The 9,243-nt window shown below is 45.7% G+C and overlaps 1 pseudogene; it reads left to right on the top strand.

Annotated features, from left to right (window-relative positions):
- The first annotated feature begins 3,133 nt into the window (after positions 1-3,133).
- Positions 3,134-5,509, top strand: LOC114700718 (annotated as a pseudogene).
- Positions 5,510-9,243: the final 3,734 nt, after the last annotated feature.

Below are 9,243 nucleotides of genomic sequence, written 5' to 3'. Positions count from 1 at the left end.
ATTAGGATTTGCCATTATCCCCAGTCTCAGGGCATCCACTAGGGGGAGTCTCTCTCTCTCTCTCTCTCTCTCTCTCTCTCTCTCTCTCTCTCATGTGTGTGTGTGTGTGTGTGTGTGTGTAGCATGACGATCCACCTAACCAAGCTCGCCTCAAACTGAACTCACTATGTAGCAGAGGATGGCCTTGAGCTCCCCCAGCTGCTGGGTTTAGGCCTGTGTTACCATGACTGAGTTAGCTTTTTAAAGTTTTGTTTTGTTTTTAATGTAAATGCCTAACCTTGGCAGCTTGAGAACCTGTGGAGGAAATAGCAGTTTGCACTTGAGAGAGATGGAGGGGTAATTAGGCATTCTCTGCTCCAAGGGAAATGAACTTGGGACAGGGCTGTAGCATGGTGGCCTGGCCACCAGGGCCAGATCTGAACACAAGCTGGAGGTTGTGTTTTAGTTTGAATGCTTCTGACTCAAGCTCATGTCTTTCTCCTACTTTCCAGTAGCCTCTTGAAACTGTTTAGCACCCTTGTCCCTTTCCTCCTGCCTGAGGTGGGAGTGTTGGAGTAGATGGAGATTGACAAGCATACGATGATATTTGAAGACTTGGTTGAAAATCCAAGCAATTTTTTTTTTTTTTTTTTTTTGAGACAGGGTTTCTTCGTGTATTTTTGGTGCCTGTCCTGGATCTCACTCTGTAGACCAGGCTGACTTCGAACTCACAGAGATCTGCCTGGCTCTGCCTCCCAAGTGCTGGGATTAAAGGTGTGCGCCACCACCACCCAGCAAAAAACCCAAACAATTTTTGTAGACATTTTTCAGTTTGAAAACAAAACAAAACAAACACTTTAAGAATAATATCCTCGGGGCTGGAGAGGTGGCTCAGAGGTTAAGAGCACTGACTGCTTGCTCTTCCAGAGGTCCTGAGTTCAATTCCCAGCAACCACATGGTGGCTCACAACCATATGTAATGAGATCTGGTGCCCTCTCCTGGTCATACATGCTATATACAAAATAAATAAATCTTTTAAAAAAAAAAGCCTCTAAAAAAAAATAAAAGAATAATATCCTGTTATTTATATGGAGATGTTCCTTGGATAGAAAACCAATTTGTATGGCTAAACTGTAACCAACAGTTCTCACCCTCAGAGGTGTTAGGTTCTGGAATAATTCATACACCCCCCACCCCCCACCCCCCACCCCACCCCCGTACTGGGGATAGAATCCAGCATCTGAAGCGTGCTAGGCTGTGCTCTGTCCCCAAGCCTCTCCTTCTGCCCTCTCTCTACTTTCGCCTAAAATGCCTGTCCCCCAGGGTGGCAGTACACCATCCCCTTGCTCAGCTGCATGCCTTCACCTCTGTGTGCTGTGGGGTGTTGCTTATGTATAGGGAGGTGGGGTGAGTGCTCCAGGGGTGTGATGGAGATTGTTTTTCTCATCCTTTGCTTTCTCTTGGAAACTAGTTTTATCTCTGTGAATTCAGCTACCACTACCTTCTTCACTTGGAAGTTTCCCAGCTCTGTTTCTGACCTCTCAGGGTTTTCTTGTCTCCATTCCCAGCTACACAGAGAACTGGACCCATGCAGAGCCCTCCATGTTCCCATTCCCAACCGTCAGCCTTTGCTCTTGTTACTCACTGGCTCAGTCCCAAACCCACTCATGTCTAACGTCTGTTCTTCATGTTTCCATAGTGTATCTAACCTGATAGCAACTCACTCTTCAGCCATGTACCTTTTTCTGTGAGGTCAATGCTGTTGCCACTCCCGAAATATGTTTCTCTTTTCAGACATGTTCTTGCACCTAATAATAAACTGTTCATTTCATTCAGTCAGGAGGCACATTTTGAGGGGGCTCATAGAGTGTCTCTCCTGCCTCACACTGCTGAGATGTATCTAAGCACTTTCCGTATGTTAACCAATCGAATCTTGCAACTCACCGGTGAGGCAGGGATGGAGAGGACAAAGTAGATAGATAGATAAAGCTCAGAAACTTGCTCAGCTTGCTTGGCTGTTAGTGGTGCTGCCTATACCTAGGCAGACTGGCACCAGAGATCAAATTCTTACCTTCCACTGTTGCACTTAGAATGAAGCTCTCTCTCTCTATTTGTAAGAGGCCATGTAATAAAGATGAGTTGAATGGAGTTGGATTTTGGTCTTGAGAGTCAGAGGAAGGAGAAGAATAGAAGCAGCAGAAGTTGGGGAGCCAGAAAGGCCAACATTAAGACTAAGGGGTGAGGGCAGGGAGGAGGAAGGACCAGTTTTGGTACCTGTTTTGTAGTGTCCTTGCTCAACTCACAAGCACTAGACTGACTGTGACAAAGAGTTTGTCAAGATGACTCAGGTGGACAAGCCGCTCCTGGTTACCACTGGTCTCAGCTGGATTCCGGCAGATCAACTGCCTCTTCTGAAAGGAGCCACTTTGCATCTTTGGTCCTCTCCTAGCGGTTGTCTGAGATCCTGCTTCCTCTTCCTAGTCTAGCACAAAGCTGGGAGCTGGCGAAATTGCCTGTGATCCTACAAGAGATGCCTTCATATCCATTCCTAGTCTCTCTTTGGCAGTGGATGGTAGTCACCTTCCAGCAAACACTCACACCTCTAGAAAATTCTGAGGGGCCTAGCCTAGCCCTCTCCTTTCAGTAGTAGTGTTCTGTTCCATTCATAGGTTTGATGGTCTCCTAGATGAACAACAATGACTTGTTTTCATAGGTGCTAAAGACAGTGGCCAAAAGACGTGCTCCTGTGGTGTGTGTGTGTGTGTGTGTGTTGGAACTCAGAGTCTTGAGTATGTTAAGCACAAACTACTGCCAAGCTACAAGGATAAGTAATCCCTTCATGGCCTCTTTTTTTTTTTTTTTTTTTTTCTCTCTACACTCAATGGAGTACCTTTGCTATATAAGTGAGTGGGCGCTGTAGGATGGTATTTAGGAGTGTGGTTCCCGAGACTGTAATTTGTGAATTGATGTCTTTGCTCCCCTTTCTTTGACAAATCATCTTTTCCTATGCCATCCAGTGTGGCGCACACTTTAATAGCATAATAGCAGGCAGTGGTTATCACCGTGAGTTCGACAAATAAAAAAATAAAAAACTATTAATTATAGATGTCTTGAGGGATCTAAGCTTTAGGTGCTGGCCTCTAGGGTGCCTGAAGCAGTTGGTGAAGGAGGTAAGTTTTTCTTGGTCCCTTGACCTTAGTGGCCTCTGCATTTTGTTTGCTGTCCTTGACTTTCAGCTCCAAGCACCCACTACCTCTTGTTCCCTTCGGCTGGGTTCCACGTATGTGGCCTGTGTGGTTAGCTAGTGTCATTAAAAAGTCCTTCCCACCCCCAGGCAGGTGAGCTGAACAGGAGTCAAGCTAAAGAGACAATACTCTGAGACCATTTGTGACATCAGCCAGCTATCTTGAGTGGGTGTGTGGAAGAATCAGGGCCAGTGTGAAGATGATGTCTTCTCCAACTTAAGACAAAAGTGACCCAGCCACCCTAATGTTGACTTCGGAAGAATTACCTAGGAGAAGGGCTGGTGGACTGGGTAGTCTTACAGTTGTCCTGAGATTTGCTTTTTCCCTGGTGGTAGCCTGATTACAGCAGCTGTAACCATGGAGACTTGAAAAGGAGGCCACTGTGTCTGTGACACTATGGCCACAATGTTCACCTTCCTTTTTCCAAATGCCCTTCAATCTCTGAGATAATAATATTGGAATATTAACATTAAATATGAGTGTACTTAAGGTGGTAGGGGATACACAACACTACTTACCAGTGTCAAGTACTTGACTCCAGGTTGTCTCATGAGAAGCTATTGCTTGCTGTCTGTTACAGCTGTGGCACCTGGACGTGGACACTTCTTCCTAGTTCTTTCCACAAGGTAAAGTCCATCTTTGCCACTCCTTACCTGGCAGCACCGTCCTAGATATCTGGACCGTCAAGGTCTAAGTCGATGGCACATGGATAAGCCTCTCCATGGAACATTTGGCCCCCCAGTTTGGGTTCCGAGCCAGCGATCATACTGGGATCATACGGGGGCTCAGACCTCTGGTGCCAGACTCCTGGACATGAAGTCGAGATCTGCAGTTTATCACTTGTTTAATGCGGACTAAGAATCAACTTCTGTGGGTCTCAGATTCTCCGTCTGTACAATGAAAGTATAAAATTTTATTTTCTGTAGTCTCTTGTGAGCGGTAAGTGAGATAATGCACAGAAAGCCCCCACACAGAGTTCACTCCATATCGGGAAGTACCACACAAATAAATATGAATATCACCAGTGGGCCTGGATTCCAGCTCCGCAGAGGCTGAGACCGACGGACCAGTATTCTACACAATAAGTTTAAGGTTAGCCCAGGTAACATAGTGAGACTGTCTCAAGAATAAAAGGTAGGCACTTGGTCGAGTGAGCTTTAGAGAGGGAGCTGAACTTCTAACGAAAGGGAATTGGAGGCCCCTCTACTACTGTGATGATGATTAAGCAAAGATTGGCTTGGGCAAAAGCATCCAGAGACCCTAGGATTGCAGAAGGTCAACAGTCTCCACCGGAGAAAAGGCTCCTGAGGGCTGGTGTGTGCATACGGCAGCAGCAAGACACTTGGTAACTCAGAAATGCCGTGAGGAGAGCAGAGAACTCTGCAGGGAGCAAGCTCTCTTTCTTGACTGCTGGCTTGCGAAAGCAGAGTCTTATCACAATAAGAGGATAGTGGAGATGATGAAAAGAGAGGACACCAGCGGAGAAACGGAGGTGACAGTGGAAGAGGAACCACCACCAAGCACAGAGGGACGGAAACTGCAGTATTGGGTGCCTGAGAGAGAGAGATAGAGATAGAGATAGAGATAGAGATAGAGATAGAGATAGAGAGAGAGAGAGAGAGAGAGAGAGAGAGAGAGAGAGAGAGAGAAGAAACAAATAGAAAGACACATCCTTAGAACAGGCCAGGCCAGAGAATTTAAGAATAAAACCTGGAGATAGACATGACTCCTTCATCAAATAACACTACCCAAAATTGTGCCAGAAAAGACTATCATCCCCAAAGCAGAGAGAAGAAGGCAGGTGAAAGAGAGAACTGCTCCCAATCAAAGGCCATCAAGAACGCGTGATTCAAGGGAGGGAACTTCTAGAGCAAAGACTCAAAGAAAGAGTCTTGAGAAAAAGCCAGAGCCAGATTCCACCACGTGAGAGGCGTGGTCAAGTGAAGAAGGAGATCAGAGTTTGAAAAGGTTGTTGCATACCCTCTTTTCCAGACATCCAGCACAAGTCCGATTAAAGTGGATCTTCTTAGGGAAAAATCTCCAGATGAAGAGAAAGTGAGCACAATTATAAAATCTTATGGAAAGAGATTCTTGGCTGTGCCACCCTTTCTGAGAACTCAAATAGGAAAAATAAAGGATCAGTAAAGTTTTAAAAAAAAAAAGAATAAAAGGTGAAGAAGCTGGGTGGTGGTGGCCCATGCCTTTAATCCTAAGTGGTGGTCCATACTTTTAATTCCAGGGAGGTAGAGGCAGGTAGATCTCTGACTTGGAGGCCAGCCTGGTCTACAGAGTGTGTGAGTTCCAGGACAGACAAAGCTACACAGAGACCTGTCTGGAAAAACAAAAGGCCCAAACCAACCAAACAAAACCCTGAGGATATATGAGTCACAGAGCACTTGTCTAGCACATACAAAGCTCTAGGTTCAATCTTCACTACCGCAAACACAAATATACATATACATATTCATTCCTATGAAGACCAACTTTTCCTGTATAATCTGTAGACATTATCTCTATTCAAGTGAGTATGGCTCAACTTTGAGGTCATCATAATTATCCCAGTAACATGAACTCACTGCACAGAAATGCATCCCGGAAGAAGTAGACTCACACCTCCTAAGCAGCATGTGGAGGAGGTAGAGGTCATTCCTTCGAAGCCTTTTCAAATGCTGTGTGGGTGGTTGCTTTCTCATAAGGAAGCCTGACATCGCTTCTCTGCTTGCAGAAAGGGGATTGTATTAGGTTCCTCCAAGGAATGGGAATGTCTTCTTATTCACTTATCTACCTAGATATAGATGGAAGAGATTTATTTCATTTACATGTACAGTACTGGGAATCAAACCCAGAACCTTGCACCTGCTAGGGTGATGCTCTACCATTGAGCCACATACCCAGCTCTAAGGAGATTGGTCATAAGGATTGGTTCATGCTGTTACGGTGGCTAAGAAGTGTTAAGATGTTCAGGCTGCAGGCTGTAGGCTGCAGACCTAGGAGAGCCAATGGTGTCTGTTCTAATCCAACTGTAAGAAAGCACAGAAGGTCCCTTGGAACTTAGCCTTGTACTCTGTTCTGTTCTTCTTTTGGGTGAGCCCATCCATGTGTAGGAAGGCATCTGATTAATTTGATGTTAATTTCATTTAGAAATGCTCTCATGGATACACCCACATGTTTGACACCCTTTGGCCCAGTTAAAGCAACATCGCACACACACACACACACACACTTATAGGGATGGGAAAAACATGTTCTTTTGTCTTTCAAAACTTCTACTCAAGAAGGGATACATGGGGTAAGGGTGGGATGGGGGAATATCAGTAAGTATTCTGGGATTGCTCAGGTCAAATAATTTTAAGAATGAAGACTTAAAAAAGAAGCACATACTTTTGTCTTTTTAGATTTTTTCATATTTATGAGGTCCTATGTAATGTGTGTGGATGCATTTACATTTGTGTGGGGATGTTTTGCCTGCATGTGTCTGGGTACCATGTGCATGAAGTGCCACAACAGAACATTGAATCCTCTTGGACTGGAGTTACAGACAGTTGTGAGCTGCCATGTGGGTGATGGGAATCGAACCTGGGTCCTCTGGGAGAGCAGCCAGTGCTCCTAACTGCTGAGCCATCTCTCCAGCCCCCTGAATACATTTCTTACTCTAAAGCCACTGCCAGTCTGCTCAGGCTGCCAAAACAAAATACCACAGACTGGGCAGAAATGTATTTTCTTGGGCTGAAGGTCCAAGGTCAAGTGTGGGTGGGTGTGATTCTCCTGAGGCCCATCTCCTTGGTGTACATGGTCTCCTTGCTGGACCTTCACATGGCCTATGGGAGTGCATTCCTAGAGTCTCTCTCCTCTTATAAGGATACCCGTCCTGTTGGATTAGGACCTTACCCTTTTAAAGAAATCTTTATGTGTGTGGATGCCTTGCCTACATGTGTGTATGTACAGCACATGCCATGCATGTGGTGCCTGAGCAGACCAGGAGAGGGCATCAGAACCTCTGGAACTGGAGTTACAGACAGTTGTGAGCTGCTGTGTGAGTGTTGGGAATTGAACCCTGGTCCTCTGCAGGAGCAACAAATGATCTTGAGAGCGGAGCCATCTCTTCAACCCTAGGGTCTTCTCTTTAATCTAAAGGACCTATCTCCAAATACACCCCACTGGCGATTAGGGCTTTAGAAACTGGGGGGCAGATGCTAACAATTCCACAAATGACAGTTAACATTCTTTTTATTTCTCTGCAATCAAAAGATTTAGCATTTGTAGTATAGTCGTGGCTCCCTCAAATCCCATAGAGATGAGATGTTCAAGGGTATCACCATTATAGAGTACATTTGAATTCCATCACTGTTGATGTATCATCAACTTTATCCTGCAACATTAAGAGCGTGCTCATCATATACTTAATGGCTTATGAAAAAGACTTGAAAAATTAACTTATTTAGGCGCATTCTCTGAGCCCTGGTGGGGCAGGCACGAAGCTGAACAACATAACACAGGTGTTGCAATTTTATAGGAGTGTTGAAACACATATACTCACACCCTGTAATCCAAAGCATGTAAAATATTAAGTAATAAGTAAATGGAAGGAGTAATAGAACACGCCATAGGAGTTTGGAAGAGAAATAAACTATGGAATTAATTATAACCACTCTTTATTGAGTTTGACACAATTTAATTATGAGTCTCCATTTTTACTTATTTATATTTTAATTTTTTGGTTTTCTCAAGACAGGGTTTCTCTGTGCAATAGACCTGGCTGTCCTGGCCCTTGCTTTGTAGACCAGGCTGGCCTCGACTTACCGAGATCTGGCCTGCCTCTGCTTCCAGGGTACTGCAACTAAAGGCACGTGCTACCATCCCTCGCTGAGTTTCCACTTTTAAGCTGTTGCATTATAAGACCGTGTCTACCTGGGCCCTCCGCTCTGTGGGCACTGTGATGCCGCAGCGAAGCTGCTGGCCCAGCCTGTCTGTCCTCAGTGTTCTCCATAGTGTGTGACAGCCATGGAGGCAACTTCTCTGGAGCAGTTGGAGTGGGCAGTCCCAGCTTGGAGGCTGAGTATCAGTGGGAAGTGTGTGTTCAATGCTTTCTCACATGCAAAGATGATTAAAATATATATCCTATCCTCAAGAAACTCATAAATAGGCAAATACATGAGTGGTGGGCCAAGAGAAACCACTGGGTAGGTTTCACCCTGCTGGTTCCTCATGGCAGAAGGGAAGATGTGTCTTCCTCCGAGGCACATCATCTGGCCACAGCAGCTCCAAATACATCTTGAAGAACTCTTGATTTCCCTCGGTGACTTGTGTGGTGGGCAGTTGCCAGAGAAAAGAGGGAGAGAAGAAAGTATGGTTACATCAAGTGGCCCTTGGTAGGGGAGTCTGTGTTGAGGTCAAGGCGTAGGAACCATCCAGCCCCCACCGGCTTGGAGACAGTTGGAAATGTGGCCACTAAAGAGTAGCGGCTCTTAACAAGGCTAAGCACCCCCATGACCCCACTAGATGGAGAGTGAGGAAATCCAATCCCTTGCTCTTCAATGTCATCTGTGGCCACAAGGAAGAGGTCCTAGTACAGGGCAGAGGCAGTGAGAACCCTGATATTCTGGAGAACAGGAGGTGATAGCTGCACACTTGGGGATTAAGTGGGAAGGGATCCTGTAGGAGTGGGTCAGGAGGAGAGATTTGAGAATGAGGGAGCGGGACCTACTCTGACAGAATTTAATACAATACTGAATTCCTGAATCCCATTATGGAGGGCTTGCTGTAGATCAGGAGCCCTGTGTAAGCCATCTTACTGAATTCTCCAATAACCAGGCAGGCCGGTGGCAGAAGCAGAAGCTTGGGCCCTGACCAGGGGCTGGTCAGATCCTGCAGGCTCTCCTGAGCTGAGGTGACTCTAACAGACTAGTTAGCTGCCTTCCCACAGCACACCAGCCAGTGCTGGCAGCCAGAAGACGATGAACATTTGGGGAGAAATGAGCCTTTTGTTTTGAAGTATTTTTCCACTGCTTTCCGGTGCTG

Source organism: Peromyscus leucopus, chromosome 3 (genome assembly GCF_004664715.2).
Source record: "Peromyscus leucopus breed LL Stock chromosome 3, UCI_PerLeu_2.1, whole genome shotgun sequence".
Classification (NCBI taxonomy): Eukaryota; Metazoa; Chordata; class Mammalia; order Rodentia; family Cricetidae; genus Peromyscus; species Peromyscus leucopus.
This window is presented reverse-complemented; position numbering and strand designations above follow the sequence as displayed.